Below are 12,999 nucleotides of genomic sequence, written 5' to 3'. Positions count from 1 at the left end.
ATTCCACATGGTCATCCTTAGCTGGAGTTGGGTCATGACTCCTCCACCTTCAACAGGTGTGTGTTCACCCACCAGAGTCCTGGTCTATGCTCTCTGCCTGGTCCCTGTGACCATCTGAGCTTGTCTCCCTGGTCACTGAACAAGAGAAAGATTGGGGCTCAGAGGAGGAGGTGATTAGAGTGGTCTCAGCTCAGACAGTCACTGAAAGAGTGGCTTCAAACTAGGCCATGTGACTCCTAGCCCCGAGCTCCCACACCACTACTATTTCTGTTTCTTAGTCTGGGTGGGAGCTCCTGCAGTGGGAGACAGCAGAAGGAGCTGGCTCAGATGTGTGCGTTTGGCAGCTCTGCCTCTGCTTGGCTGGGACTCTGCTGCCTCCCTTCTTTGGGCCTCAGCTTCCAACCCCTGTAAAATGGGGGTAATAACAATTCCATTCTCTTAGGAGTGAAAGGACTTGAGGATTCTATGGAACTAGGAAATATAGTTGAACTTGATTGCTGCTTGAGTTGTTTATTGCTATGTAACACCCTGAGATTTAGTGGTTTAAAATAATAACCATTTGATTTGCTTTCAATTATTCAGGTTAGGCTGGGCTCAGGTGGACAGTGATCACTCTTGTGGCTTCATTTGGCTGGCAGGTTGATTGATGGCTAGGCTCCTGACTCCATGTAGTTTTAGGGCCTCTTCCCCCTACATGGTCTCTCCAGCAGGGTAGCTAGACTTCTTAAATAGTTGTACAGGGTTCCCAAGAATGAGCATTCCAAGAAGATAAGACCCCAGCGTGGGAGCATTTATCAAGCTCCTGCCTGCCTCCTGCCTGCTGATGGCCCACTGGCCAGTGTACAGCACACAGCCAAGTCTCAAGTTCATGTGGGAGGGGACTACATAAGGAGTGTGAATGTCCAGGAGCTTGGTTCATTGAAGACCATCAAAATAACAGTTTTCTGCAATAATTTTCCTGGAGCCTGATGGTTTAAGTGGAGAGATGGGCCTTTGCCTGCAGTGTAGCATTTGATAGCTCCTGAGCCTTCCCACTCAGAACTCTCTCTCCTGATGAACCAGCCCAGACTTGATGTTTACCTTTACTTTGCAGCTTTGCTGGGCAAGACCCAGCTTTCAGAGACTAGGTTTGGATTCAGTTATTCAATTGGTATGATTGTCCATGTGTTGAGAAGGACTCAATAATGGGCAGAGTAATGCAATGTCCCGACTGGTCAGACCTGGTTCAGGTGCTATCAGGATCCCTGATGGATCCAAACCCAAAAAGTTTTCAGGCTACTGGATCAAGAAGTCCTGAGGTACAACAAATAAGAACATCTGGGTCAAACATCTGGCCACAAACTCTTAAAATAATATGAAGATGCTAGGCGTGGTAGCCCAAATCTATAATCCCAGTGACTCCAGAGACTGAAGCAGGAGGATGACAGGTTTGAGGTAGCCTTAGCAACTTAGCAAGACCCTGTCTCAAAAAATTTTAAAAAGGAGCTGGGGGTGCAGCTTCATGGTAGGGTGCCCCTAGGTTCAATACCCAGCACACACAAATGAACACAGTAAAATAGAATAAAAATAAATGTATATAAGAGAGAAGTTGACTTGGAGAGGTAGAGAATAAAAGACAAAGGGTGGTAGGTGTCACCTGAAGAAATGCACCTGGGAGACCAGGACCAAAGCAGAGTGGATTGGGAAGCCTCTGGAAATGTGTGTGTGTGTGTGTGTGTGTGTGTGTGTGTATGAATGGCTCTTCTGAATACTGGGAATGGGGTGGGGGTTGAAGACTGTATGTATCTGTCATTTCCTGGATATTCAATCCTTTTTGAATAAGATACTTCAGAAATGTTTTTTCTCATTAAAACAAATGCCAAAGATGCAATCCCTTCCTCATTTATATTTCTTCTAATATGCTTCTGCTTGAGCAAGTGAACCCTTAATGTCAATTTCAATTAACGCCGCTGCATCTGATCTCTGCAGTGTGGCTCATGGATGCAATGGGGTGGGGCAGGGTGGAGGAAGGTCAGTGGGAAGTGGGAGGAGGTGCCCCTTTTGTGAGGAGGCTTGAAGGCACTGGTGAGGGAGGCACTGGGGGGGTGGGAAGATATGGAATGATTTGCACCCTACTTAGTGGAGACCATACTTTAAAGATGCGAGGCTGTCCTTTGTTTGGTTTAAAAGCAAAAACAAAACAAAACAACTAATATGGAGATGCAGCAGTGAGGCAGAGAGCAAGAACTCTGAGCTGTGGAAAATGAATGAGAGATACACCTTGATTGACCTATGAGAGCTTCCCCCATAACTTCAAGCCCTCCAGCCACTAGTCACAGGGTTAGAGACAGTATGCTCCACGCCTGCTATCTCCTGTCCCGGGAGGTTTTCTGATTCTGCCATATGCATATTCTTCCCTCCCAATCAAGATGGTTCAAAGTTGGCAGTCTCCTGTCAACACATCTGTGAATGGCCTGAGCTCAACATGGAAATGGGATGGACCAGAGTTTGGGGTGGGGCTAGCAAAACAAGGCTCAGGAAGAGCAAGAGACAGTCAATCTGCCAACCCTTCCTTCCTGTCGTCTTCCTTTTTTCCTTTCTTCTTTTCCCTTTCCCTCTTTTCCTTTATTTCTTCCTAACAAGGGAATTTGTTCAGGAAAAAGACACAGATTTATGTCATCCGAGAGATGAGCCTCAGGAATGATTCTCTCCCCACTGAGAAGTCAGAGCTCTTGCTTTTTATCCTTTTCATCAATAACCATCATTCTAAGAGTTTACTATTTCCTAATCACCTTCTTTGTGTCAGGGGATACTGCGAACATTATTTCTAGACTTCACAATAACTTTCAAGGTAAACGTAATTTATACCCACTTTACAGAGGACAAAACTGGGGCATACAAAGCTCGAGGAGCTTGTCCTGTAAGTAGCAGGACTGGGGTTTGAACTGAGGCCTATTCATCTGATTTTGGACTCGGGTGTCATCAATGACTGAACACAAGGAAGGGTCAGGCTCCTGGTTAAGACTTGCTAATGGATGCACCTGAAATGAGAAACGTTTTCTACTCAGGTCCTAGACATCCACATTGATGAGGATTAAATAGAGTTTAACCTGCCCTACATTAGGAGTCAAGATGCAAGGGCCTCACCTGTTCTGCAGTTCTTTTGACAGGCAGCTTTCAGTGTAGCTGATATGAGTTTCCCTCTGTAAGTTTCAGTTCTTCACCTATAGAATGGGCAATTTGGACTCTGTATCTCTAAGGGTTAGTTCAGTTCAATATAAACTGACAACATTTATGGGGACAAGGGTACAAAAAATGGACAAGACAGGTTTCAGTCCTAGGTGAGCTGGTTATATGCTCTAATAGTTATAAGTAAAGGACAAGCTTGGAGGGCAGAGCATCTCATTTAGACTTAGCCAGACTTAGTGTGTTGGTGGGGGAGATGAGGTGGGCTTCGAGGGGGAGGCACCAATGACACATGGGCTTGGAAAAGAAATATTGGAAAATGTGGAGGTAGAGATGGGAAGAGGCTTTTCCCAGCCAACATCACAGTGGGCAGAAGAATCACCTGGTTAACTCATAAATATATAAGAAGTAACAAATCATTGTTTTACACCAGTAAGTTTTAGGGTGGTTCGTTATAGAGCAATAGATAACCTCAAAGGTGTCTTATTATAGACTCTATCCTAAAGGTCAGAGAATGCTGATTTTCAGAGCACAGTCTATCACAATTGGCTTGCAGACAAAATTTATTTGACTTGTATGGGGCGACTTGAAAATGTTTGAGCCAATATTTAAAAATTGGGAAATTTTACATGAAGATCCAGATTTGGGGGTCTGTCTTGAAAAATCCTGCATCTCACCACCTAGGTCCTATCAACAGCTGGCTAATTGCGCCCCATCTGCGAGGTGTGCACTCTCCAGTTTGCTACAGTGCTCTCCATAACTGATTTTCCTGCTCCTAAACTGCTCTCGGACCCCCTGTGGGCATCTGAATTTTTGATCCATGTTGTTGGCATGGCAATAGGAAGTCATTAAAGGATTCTGAGTGGAGGAGGAAGGATGAGAGCTGGGCAGTAAGGAATGTATTGGTGGGGGTGACTCTGGGTAGGTAAAATAAGAATCTATTATTTAATCCAACTGGACCCACGCATCCCATCTTATGGCAAATTCTCCTTCCTCTTCTCTGATTGTATGGTTCCAACTGGGCTGCTAAGGTTCGTTTATATGTCCCACCTCCCATTCACAATGATTGGTTAAAGAGTTGTAGTTGACTTAAGAGAACTATCCAATCACAGAGCCTAGCCCCCCAGTCATAGATGACTTGGTCCAGGGATGGTTACCAAAGTCCTTCCCTAAAATTTTGTACTTAGGACCAGGAGCAGAAAGCCTTGGTTGCTCTGATGAGCAGCTGAGAGCTGTGAGTGGCGACAACTACTGCAACTGAGTATCCAGTCTTGAGGAGAAAAGCTCACATGCAGAGACAAAAGACAAGAATTGGGACAAAGAGTTCTAGCAACATTCAAGTATTTGCTCCCGTCACTTTGGCTCATTTTCTGAGTCTGGTTCTCCAGCCATCCCATCAATTCTGGGAATTCCTCATATACTCCTGATAAATTTCTCTTACACTTCTGCTAGCCTGACTTCTTTTGCATGTGCAATGGAGAACCCTGGCTATACCCTGGGCTTTGAGGCAATGCTGTGGGGGCTACTCCTTACCCCAATCAGGAAGGAGCAAAAGGAGGGTTTATTCCCAAACCTTAGAGCAGGAAAGAGGAGGTGCTGTCCCCACTAGAAAGTGCATTATTGGTCTAGGGAGTTATGGTTTGTATCTGGGATATCTCCCCCTCCCCTTCCATGCCCCAAGGCTCATGTTAGGCAAAATGATAACATTGTGAGAGTCAAAAACTTATCAGTTGATTAATACATCTGATGGATTAATGATTTAAATGGACTACAGGGTGGGGCATAAAGCAGGAGGGACATGGCTGGAGGAAGTAGGTCACTGGAGGCATGCATGGCCTAGGGAGCTGTATCTCTCCCCATGGGCCTTCCTGGCTCTTTCTGCTTCCTGGCTGCCATGAGTTGGTCAAAGGCAAATGAGGAAGGGATAGTGACTTTGCAAGTAATAAGCCTCTGTCTTCTTCCTTTTAACATTCTTCATCTCCACATGCTGATTCTCCTCTCCCCTTCTCCTTCATCTGTTCCTTCCTTATCTGCCTTTGTAGGGACTCAGCTTGACCTGACTGATACCATCTCTGTATTTTTGTTTTTGTATTGGTGACAGCAGAATTAATTCTAATGGTGGGGAGAGAAAGTGGTTGAATGCCTGGCTGGGGCTCAGATAGTTCTGGGTTCAAATCCTGGTTGCTACGTGTGTTGAGACACTGGCTATATTACATTTCCTCATCTGTGAAATCGGGACAAAACTGGAAATAACTTTGTGGGATTGTTGGGAGGGCTAACAATGCGGTTGAACCAGATTACTTTGAAATGTCTTTCAACCTTTATACTTGATTAAAGTACCTTCTGTGCAAACCTCTCAATGATTCTCATCTTCTATCAAGTTGAGTGTAAAAACCAGTTCCTAGTTCTAGCCTTTTACATTTAGTTTAAAAAAATCTTTTTGTTGTTGTTGTAGTTGACATGATGCCTTTATATTATTTATTTATTTGTATGTGGTACTGAGAATTGAACCCAGGGCCTCACAAGTGCTAGGCAAGCACTTTGCCACTGAGCCACAATCCCAGCCCTCGCATTTAGTTTTCTCAACTCATACCTTATTCTGCAGACACTTCTAGTTTATAGTCCTGTCTTTTCGTGTTTACTGTTCCTTCTGTCTAGAATATTCCATAGCATTCTGTAAACACAACTCCCATAAAAATGTGAGGCACTAATATTTCTACATGTTGAACCCTACCCATATGTTTTATTGGAACTGAAATTCAGGCTCTTTTGTGTGCGTGTGTGTATTGCTGAGGATCAAATCCAGGGCCTCATGTGTGCTAGGTAAGCACTCTACCACTGAGTCACATCCCCAAACTCATCTGTTTTTACTTAGGAAATTATAGCTCCAAGTTACAAAAGCCACAAATAAACTATAAAGATGTGTCGGTTCCTGTTAAGGTTCAGAGGTGGGTCAAGCTTCAGAAATGGCTTCAGTGACTGTCTGACTCAATTTTTTTGTAACATTTTCTTAGTCCTGTCCTCCTCCAAAACTTCCATCAGGTTTTGTCCTCTGACTGACTTCCCTCATAATGTATCACACTATTCAGAAAACAAATGAGTATTCTTTATTGACCAACAGCCCTGGGTCCTCAATAATTAAGTGGCAAGATAGTATAGAGATTTAGCATGCAGGTTCTAAAGTTGGACTTTATTATCTTTTAACTGTATGACCTTGGGAAAGTTAACCTGTGACATAGTTTCCTTATCCCAGAGCGATTATAATAGCATCTTCTTCAAGGAGTTGTAGGAATTACACAAGCTTGAAAAGCGGTTAGCAGACTTCCTGGCAACTAGTAAATGCCCTATACATGTTAGCTTGTGTTGCCAGTGTATTTCCTTAGAAACATCTCCCTTCATACTGTAATCTTTAGAAATTCTTCTGGAAACACTCAGAGTCTTCCTGACATTTCTCTGTTGAATTCGTAGTTACTTATTCCACAAATACTTAAAAGAGGGCCTATTGTTTTGGGCTCTGGGGAAGGAGCAAAACTGACAATATCCTGTCCTCGAGGAGATCACATCATAGTTGAAGGCAGAGGTGGGAGAGAGACAATAAAGAAACACATATACAATATTTCAGGTGGTAATAGTATTATGGAGAAAAATTCAGCAGGAAAGGGTAGGAGGAAGTATGGCATGGAGTACTGCTATTTATTTTTGTGATACTGGGGATTGAACCAAAGGCCTTGCACATGCCCTAGGCAAGCATTCTACCACTGAGATATACCCCAGCCCTTTTAAAATTTTGAGAATTGCCCCCGGCTGGTCTTGAATTTGTGATTCACCTGAGTTAGTTGGGATTATAGTTGTGCACTGGTATGCCCCAGTGGGGTACTGCTATTTTAAATGTGGGCCAGAGAAAGCCTCTTAAGGTGAGTGAACCATACAAATGTCTTGGAAAAAAGAATTTGAGGCAGATAAAGTAGCAAGTGCAAACAAAGGCCCTGGGGCATCAGAATGCCTACATTGTTAGAAAAACAGGAAAGAGACCAAAGGGTGGCTGGAGCAGAGTAGGAGAGGGTGAGAGTAATAGGGGATAAAGACAGAAGAGTAGCAGGTCACACAGGATCTTGTAGAACATCAACATAATCTTCAGTGCCAGCAAATAACAGGACATCACCTGCACAGGTAAATTTTTGTAATCATGGCTGTAAACAGAGCAAAGTGACAGCCTGAGGCTGCCTGGTAGTGGGGCTGAGGGGAGGTCAAAGAATACTTCTCAGAGGAGGTAGTTTCAGAACTGAGTTCTGAAGGATGAACTGGAGTTTCTGGGCAGAAAGGGAGGAGAAATTCAAGTAGTGAAAACGCTCTCAGCAGAGAATACTGAGAGATGAGGTGTACTTCAGCAAATATGCTAAGGCTAGTGTGCCTGGGAAGAGCCAGGGAGTGGCCAGAAAGTAGGCAGAATAAGCTGGCAGGGGACAAATTTAATTGATTGTTTATTGAACACTAAGTATGTGCTAGACATTGCACTAGGTCTGGGAACACCGTGATGAAAATTCCTAGACTTATGGAACTTACATTCTAAAGGGGGACACAGACAAAAACACAAAAATAGACAAACGACAGAACAAAATGCCAAACTAGAAAACACCTTTAGGAGCGGTATTTAGGAAAGACCTCTCTGAGGAGGAAATATTTAAGCAAAGACTTGGAGAAAGAGCATTCGAGGCCTTGATCTTCAGTACCATCATCTCTCTAATTTGATTTCTCTTTCTTTTGAAATGGGATATGGAGGTCATCAAATAACGGAAGGGCAGTTACTATAGTTGGTTTGATGGAGTGAGGACTCTCACTTCAAACTGCCTTGTTTTCAGGAATCTCACATCTTAGGCAGGTTCTGGGGGAAGCGACGTAAAAAATGCAATCATGAAATTACATATCGAAAGAGGCATGGAGAGTATGGTCCGTTTTCAGCCTTCACGGAGATCTACAGCTGACAATGGTCCTTTTGTGCTCTCAGAAGACCCCTCCGGCTGTTCTGAGGAGGCTGGCGGTGGAAGAGCCTGCAACTGTTTCAAGTGTGAGGTCCCTATCGGAACTACGATTAGGAGTTAGCACGATCACCCACTCATATAAAACATTTCCACAACCTCCTAAGAGGAACACAATTTTTTTTTTTAGGTAAGTGGCACCTCTTCCCTAGACCACCCTCACGGTGGTCTCTCCGCCTAGTCCCAGCCTTGGCGGCGAAGAGCAACCCTCGCCCAGTGCAGGAAACTGCTTTCTTGAAAGTGAGAGGACCTGGCTCTTCTCCCTACCTCGTCTCTTCCGGATCCCTCTCGCACCGCCGCCTGCCTACTGGTTAGGGCCTCATCTCCAGGCCTCGCCCACTTCGAGCACCACCCTCTCATCCCTCCTTTAGGGCCCGCCTCCTTCCGGCTCCTCCCCAGAGTGGCCGCCCCGGACCCCTCCTCCCTGCTGTGCTTCCGGGCCCGCCTTCTCGAGGTCCGCTTCAATCTCCCTCAGCTTCTCTTCAGCCCCGCCCACACCCCCCTCCCCTCCCGCAGGCCCCGCCCCCTCCCCTGGGCACTTTCTCGTCTTAGCTCCACCTACAGCTCCTCCTCTTGTGGGGCGCTGCCTTAGCTCCTCGCTCTCCCAGGCCTACATGATCTTCCGCACCTGTCTCGTACCCCTCTTTCCAAGGCATCACCACGCTTTCGCCCGCCCCGCCTTCAGCTCCACACTGGTGTAAGCAACTCTCTTCCCTCTCTAGCCCCGCCTCCCGCCTCCGTTCCTCCTCCCGGCTAGGCCCCGCCCCAGCCCCGCCTTTCTCCTCTTCCCCGCCGAAGCTCTGGACCTTTCCAAAGCCAGACTCAGAGGGTGCGGAGAGACCTTGCGCCTGGGGAGCTGGGGTGTTTCAGGGCGGACCTGGGGACTCCTTGTGTTTGTGTCACCGTGTCCTTCCCGGGAAACGGAAGCTAGAGGGAGGGAGCGCCCAGGGCCAGGGTCGGAGCGGCAGGCAGGGCCGAGGGAGGGAATCCCTCTGGACGCCCCCATCTCTGCGCGTCTGAGTGGTGCGGGCCGAGGGAAGGACTCACGGCTGCGGTGCTCGCGCCGCTGTCAGTGCGGCGGGGCGCGCGAGCGGCGCGGGCACAGGGCGGGGAGCCGGGGAAAGCTGAGGGGGCGGTAGCGGTGGCGACTCGCGTGCGTGTATTCAGTCTCCTCGCGCGGCGGCCGGGGCCGCCACCTTCCTCCCTCCCTTCCGCCTCCGAGTGCGGCGGCACCGCCTCCTTCCGCGCCGCGCGTCTTCCTCCAGACCTCTCGGCGCGGGTGAGTGGGGGCCCGCGGGCGTCTTCTTCGGGGTGCGGGGAATTGTTCCTTGTGCCTGTTCCGTCGCCCACCTCTTTAGACTCGCCGCTGCCTATTTTTAGAAACTCTCTTTTTTCGGCCGTTCGGGGAGTCCCGGGAGCCCGAATAACTCCAACCTTCCCCCTCCTTCTCCCCTTCCCCCTCCCGGGCCCGCCAACCTGGGTCTCCGACCCCGGCCCACCAGCACCGGCTCCTGGCCTCTCTGGCGCCCGCCGCCCGCTTCCTTCCCGCGGGCCGGGCCTGGGCCAGGAGTTGGCGGGGTGGGCCCGCGCCTCTCGGAAGTTGGAGTCTTTTGTGCTCGCGCCCCGCCCCGCCCGGCGAGGGGAGGAGGGAGAGGCGCGGAGGCCGCGTCGGGGGAGGCCTCGGGCGGGCAAGGCCCTGGCTCTGTCCCCGGCCCCGGGCTTCTTCCGGCTTTTCCGGCGGGGCAGGGTCAGCCAGCTCCCCAAGGCGCGCAAAACTGGCCCTGCTTGGTTCTTCAAGGGCCTGAGCGTCTTGGCCCCCACTTCTGCCGGTCCTGGGCACATTGCACACCTCGGGCTCGGAGAGGAACAACAGGCCCACGAGCTGGGGCGGTATTCGTACTTCACCTATTCCCCTTGGCTGGGGAGCCTCCGTTTGCTCCTCTGTGAAATGGGGTGAAGAGAAACTAGCCTCGCAGAGTGTTCGTGTATTCAGGGAGGGAAACTAATATGTGAGAGAAGTGTTAAATACCAACAGGTAACATTTAATGAGACTGACTCAGGAACTTCATAAGCCTGTATCATTTAATGCTAACAATAACCTTTCAGGGCTGTCCCCATTTACAGAAACAGGGCTCAGAGAAGTTAATTTGCTCCAACTCACGGGAGCCACGTAAGTGCAAAAACAGTGGTGCTATACCTGTTATTTCCTGGTGTATGTGCAATCTCTTTAAGTATAGAGGATATTTTGACCTACGGTTAGGTCACATCATTTAGACGCGTAACTGGGTTTTCCCTGACGCCTGGGCCAGTATCCACTGTACTATGGATGAAATCCCATTCTGGGACTACTAGCTCCAAGGGAAAGGAGGTGTGAATGGTTTCTTGCTGTTATTGCTTTTCTAAGTTGACAGATGTAGGAGACTCCAGATCCCAGACACAACTGAAGTTCTCCAGCATTTGGTAAACAGTAAAGTCCTTCCTTCATTTTGGTCAGGGCATTTTTTCCCTCTCAAATCTCGCGTGTTATCTGTTTAGATTTGTGGATCCTAGTTGTGGGGAGGGGATGGGTAGAGCTCAAGTCACCTGCTTCAACTCCTTGCTCTCAAGTAGAGTTTTTATTTCTCCTATTTTCAGATAAGGCCCAGAGGGGTTAAAGTGAACTAAAATTAGCTTTGGTAAGTGTTCCAGTTTTCCAGTGTGTTTGATCCTGGTTGTGGGGAGTGCCTGAAAATTAGGCTGAGGAGTTTTTCGGCCATATCTTGAGGAGTCTCCTGATGTTTGCATTAGTTCTTTGCAACTGGTAGGTCTGTTATGCTTCACCCACCCCCCTCCCCAAGTTTTTACATTTAGGAGTGATGGTATATAGGAGTTTCTCCAACACAAAGTAGCCACAGAAGGCCAAACAGTGGTGCTATATACCTTTTATTTTATGGTGTATATAAGTCATTTCTTAGCAGAGAAGTTATTGATTTACTGTTAGGTCATATCATTTAAAGACAACTCCTTACAGACTGGTCCAACTTTCATATCTGTCTTTCTCCCTTTCTTCCTATTGACTGAACCTTGGGAGGGTAAGTAAGTTGTCCAAATTCATAATCTGTCTTAGGGACAGTCAGAACTAGAATCTCTAGTGGTTTTGCTCCCAGTCCAGTAGTTTTTAAATTTCTTGCATACCTTTCCACCTCTTAAATGTAAGGCACTACTTTTTAAGGCCTGAAGACCAGAAACCTGAATACGGAAATATCAAGGAAGTTGTGCTTGCAGCTGCTTTCTGTGCCATGTGTTAAAAGACCAGGTTTTGTCCAAGTGTACCAGTTATCCTAAGTTGTCACTTTTACATTATAGTTTATAGTACTGTTACTATTATCAGATTTCTAGTTGTGTGAGTTTTCAAAGCATAGTTTTTATCTCCATTTTAAAATTTATTTTTAATATTTCTTTTAGTTATAGATGGACACAATACCTTTATTTAATTTTTTGTGGTGCTGAGTACCTCGCACATCTAGGCAAGCTCTCTACCACCTGGCCACAACCCCAGCCCTATGTCTCCTTTTAGCTGTAACAGTGGAGACATACATAGCAAGGTTAGGGCTCTTGTCTTAGATAACAGAATTAACAAATGTCAAGGACAGGACACCTCTCATGGATAGAAGATTTGAACTGGCATCATGAACTGAGCCACTCATTGTGGTCCTTTGAGCCTCAATTTCCATATCTGTAAATTCTCATAGTGTTGTTGTGTGTCTCTGAAAAAATGGATGTCAAAGGACTTTGTTGAATAATGATAGCTAACATTTATTGAGTATTTAACCTGTACCATAAATCACTGGACTAAGGACTTTTTGTGAAGCATGTCATTTAATCCTCAGAGCAACTTATGAATTGGGTAGTGTTATCCCTGTTAATAAACAGGCTTACAGAGGTTACATGACTTGCTAGGACTCTAGTCAAGCCAGGATTCAGACTGCAGACAATGTAATTTTAAAACTGGCATTCTTTAAAAGTGTGTGTGTGCGCACGTGCGCATGTGCATACACATTTTTTTATTTTACCATTTTTAACCATTTTTAAAATATGCTATTCCGTGGTATTAAGTACATTCACTTTGTACAAATCATCACCACTATCCATCTCCAGAAGTTCTTACATTCCTTAGCCGAAACACTCCACCCATTAAACACTCCTATTCCCTCTTCCCACTAGCCTCTGGCAACCAGCATTCTATTTTCTGTCTTTGAATTTGACTACTTTAAGAAACCACATAAATGGAATCATAAACTACTTATCCTTTTGTGACTGACAACACTGGCACTCTTAATGCCTTTTTTCATTTCAGAGTGTTCTATAAATGCAAAATGATTATTTTCATCTGCAGTAGTGGCATTAAGTCCTAGAGCAGGAATCCAGGCCTGGTTGTATGTCTAACCCCGTACCCCCATCCCCCCCAAGTTGAAGTTCCTTACTGCTGAAGACCTTTCTGGACTATGCTAGCTTCTTCTGAATCTTCAGAAGAGATATACCCTCAAAACAGAATTCGGATAACTCCCCACCCTTGGCCTTATTTGCACCTGCTTTTTGACCACCCAGGATCAGAAAAGCAGCCATGGGGCTGCAGTGATCAGAAATAGCAGCACTATCTATGACAGCAGCTTGAATCAAAAACTATTCAGAGGTTGATTAGTGGATTACCTTTATGACATACTCCTTCTCTGTGTCCCCTTCTTTCCATAAAGGCATATAAGAGGGATTAACATTGGAGGGTATCAGTGGATTCTTACCACTTGCAGGATTAGGGTGA

General features: G+C 46.4%; 1 protein-coding gene across 4 annotated transcripts in view; it reads left to right on the top strand.

Moving 5' to 3' along the window:
* Positions 1 to 8,876: 8,876 nt before the first annotated feature.
* Positions 8,877 to 12,999, top strand: part of Raly (RALY heterogeneous nuclear ribonucleoprotein) — a 72,552-nt gene continuing 68,429 nt past the window's right edge. The window contains exon 1 of one of the 4 annotated variants that reach the window (XM_047541059.1): positions 8,877 to 8,898. The gene's annotated coding sequence lies outside the window, so the exon portion shown is untranslated. Of the gene's footprint in view, positions 8,899 to 9,046; positions 9,481 to 12,999 lie in introns of those variants that run through there. The other 3 variants (XM_047541060.1, XM_047541058.1, XM_047541061.1) reach the window with 3 other exon arrangements.

The sequence above is a fragment of the Sciurus carolinensis genome, chromosome 2 (assembly GCF_902686445.1).
Source record: "Sciurus carolinensis chromosome 2, mSciCar1.2, whole genome shotgun sequence".
In the NCBI taxonomy this organism is placed as follows: Eukaryota; Metazoa; Chordata; class Mammalia; order Rodentia; family Sciuridae; genus Sciurus; species Sciurus carolinensis.
This window is presented reverse-complemented; position numbering and strand designations above follow the sequence as displayed.